The sequence below is a fragment of the Crinia signifera genome, chromosome 3 (assembly GCF_055691185.1).
Source record: "Crinia signifera chromosome 3, ASM5569118v1, whole genome shotgun sequence".
NCBI classification, from domain to species: Eukaryota; Metazoa; Chordata; class Amphibia; order Anura; family Myobatrachidae; genus Crinia; species Crinia signifera.
The window spans coordinates 276,139,027-276,141,526 of record NC_139219.1 but is presented as its reverse complement, the minus strand read 5'-3'; the positions used below and the strand labels follow the sequence as shown (position 1 = coordinate 276,141,526).

The 2,500-nt window shown below is 39.4% G+C and overlaps 4 non-coding genes across 4 annotated transcripts; 1 reads left to right on the top strand and 3 right to left on the bottom strand.

Moving 5' to 3' along the window:
• Window positions 1-275: 275 nt before the first annotated feature.
• Window positions 276-357, bottom strand: TRNAS-AGA (transfer RNA serine (anticodon AGA)). The gene has a single exon. It is a non-coding gene; the product is annotated as a tRNA-Ser (tRNA).
• Window positions 358-511: 154 nt separating this feature from the next.
• On the top strand, window positions 512-584 carry TRNAF-GAA (transfer RNA phenylalanine (anticodon GAA)). The gene has a single exon. It is a non-coding gene; the product is annotated as a tRNA-Phe (tRNA).
• A 424-nt stretch (window positions 585-1,008) lies between these two features.
• On the bottom strand, window positions 1,009-1,098 carry TRNAY-GUA (transfer RNA tyrosine (anticodon GUA)). Its single transcript is given in 2 exon segments — window positions 1,009-1,044; window positions 1,062-1,098. It is a non-coding gene; the product is annotated as a tRNA-Tyr (tRNA).
• An 853-nt stretch (window positions 1,099-1,951) lies between these two features.
• TRNAY-GUA (transfer RNA tyrosine (anticodon GUA)) lies at window positions 1,952-2,041 on the bottom strand. Its single transcript is given in 2 exon segments — window positions 1,952-1,987; window positions 2,005-2,041. It is a non-coding gene; the product is annotated as a tRNA-Tyr (tRNA).
• Between the last annotated feature and the right edge of the window lie 459 nt (window positions 2,042-2,500).

Below are 2,500 nucleotides of genomic sequence, written 5' to 3'. Positions count from 1 at the left end.
CAAAAGATTTTGATGCGCTAACAAACATGGATTTCTAGTCCATCGCCTTAACCACTCGGCCACGACTACTGCTTAAGCCTTGCTGTATTTTCACAATAGATTGTCTATGGATTGAGCTGCCTGCACTGAGAAATTAAGGATGTATTGTATTGACCCAAACACACCCAAAACTTCATTCTCCTTTACATTTGATGCGCTAATGGCCTGAACTCGCTATGGGCATCACAGGTTTCAAGTTTTTAAAAACTTGCAGAAAAGAGAAAACTTAAGGCGTTCGTAGTCGGCAGGATTTGAACCTGCGCGGGAAGACCCCAATGGATTTCTAGTCCATCGCCTTAACCACTCGGCCACGACTACTGAAAAACCATGTCCTAGTTTCACAATAGATTGTCTATGGATTGAGATGCCTGCAGTCAGAAAGTGAGGATGTATTATATTGACCCAAATACACCCAAAACTTCATTCTCCTTACATTTTGCCCCGAAAAACGATTGCAAGACCAAGGGAGCTTGCCGAAATAGCTCAGTTGGGAGAGCGTTAGACTGAAGATCTAAAGGTCCCTGGTTCGATCCCGGGTTTCGGCATTGTGGAAGATAATATTTTTCGACATAAAATGCAATTTTGCAACAAAAAGCTTACGTTTTCAGGCTTCAAACTTTAAAATCATATTTACAAAAACATTTTTACAAAAATCACTTTGCCACAACCACTGCTTATGTCTCTCAGTAGCCAACTCCAGTCCTCGAGAGCTACCAACAGTTCCCATCTTCCAGACAACCTAGCTGCTGCACAGGTGCACTCATTACTCACTAACACATTTTAAAAGATCCACAGGTGGAGCTAATTACTTCACTTGTGATTCTGTGAGGTGAGCTGGAAAACATTAACTGTTGGTAGCTCTCGAGGACTGGAGTTGGCTACCCCAGACTTAGAGAATGCTTTATACTCTGTATATTTTGAGTTTATAAATTGCCAAAAATTGCTATCTGAGCAAAAAATGAAAACAACTCCTTCGAGCCGGAATTGAACCAGCGACCTAAGGATTTCTACACCAATCATCTCTACAGTCCTCCGCTCTACCAGCTGAGCTATCGAAGGATGCTGTATGTTCTCAAATATGTTATTATATGCTCTTTAATATAGCTTTAAATGTTTAGCTAAATGAGTGTTGTAGGAATAATGTGAATATTCTATTGTTTATAAACATTTGACAACCTTTGTTTAAAATTGGGCTTTGAAAATTAATTTCTAATTAATAATTTCTATTCAGTGTGGCTGCTGAAATTGACTGGTGTCAGTCTTAAGGAGGGGAAGAGAATGTGTGTAAGAAAAAGAGAAAACAAGCTGGCATCCCAAAGATTTTGATGCGCTAACAAACATGGATTTCTAGTCCATCGCCTTAACCAATCGGCCACGACTACTGCTTAAGCCTTGCTGTATTTTCACAATAGATTGTCTATGGATTGAGCTGCCTGCACTGAGAAATTGAAGATCTAAAGGTACCTGGTTCGATCCCGGGTTTCGGCATTGTGGAAGATAATATTTTTCGACATAAAATGCAATTTTGCAACAAAAAGCTTACGTTTTCAGGCTTCAAACTTTAAAATCATATTTACAAAAACATTTTTACAAAAATCACTTTGCCACAACCACTGCTTATGTCTCTCAGTAGCCAACTCCAGTCCTCGAGAGCTACCAACAGTTCCCATCTTCCAGACAACCTAGCTGCTGCACAGGTGCACTCATTACTCACTAACACATTTTAAAAGATCCACAGGTGGAGCTAATTACTTCACTTGTGATTCTGTGAGGTGAGCTGGAACACATTAACTGTTGGTAGCTCTCGAGGACTGGAGTTGGCTACCCCAGACTTAGAGAATGCTTTATACTCTGTATATTTTGAGTTTGTAAATTGCCAAAAATTGCTATCTGAGCAAAAAATAAAAACAACTCCTTCGAGCCGGAATTGAACCAGCGACCTAAGGATTTCTACACCAATCATCTCTACAGTCCTCCGCTCTACCAGCTGAGCTATCGAAGGATGCTGTAGGTTCTGAAATATGTTATTATATGCTCTTTAATATAGCTTTAAATGTTTAGCTAAATGAGTGTTCTAGGAATAATGTGAATATTCTATTGTTTATAACCATTTGACAACCTTTGTTTAAAATTGGGCTTTGAAAATTAATTTCTAATTAATAATTTCTATTCAGTGTGGCTGCTGAAATTGACTGGTGTCAGTCTTAAGGAGGGGAAGAGAATGTGTGTAAGAAAAAGAGAAAACAAGCTGGCATCCCAAAGATTTTGATGCGCTAACAAACATGGATTTCTAGTCCATCGCCTTAACCAATCGGCCACGACTACTGCTTAAGCCTTGCTGTATTTTCACAATAGATTGTCTATGGATTGAGCTGCCTGCACTGAGAAATTGAAGATCTAAAGGTACCTGGTTCGATCCCGGGTTTCGGCATTGTGGAAGATAATATTTTTCGACATAAAA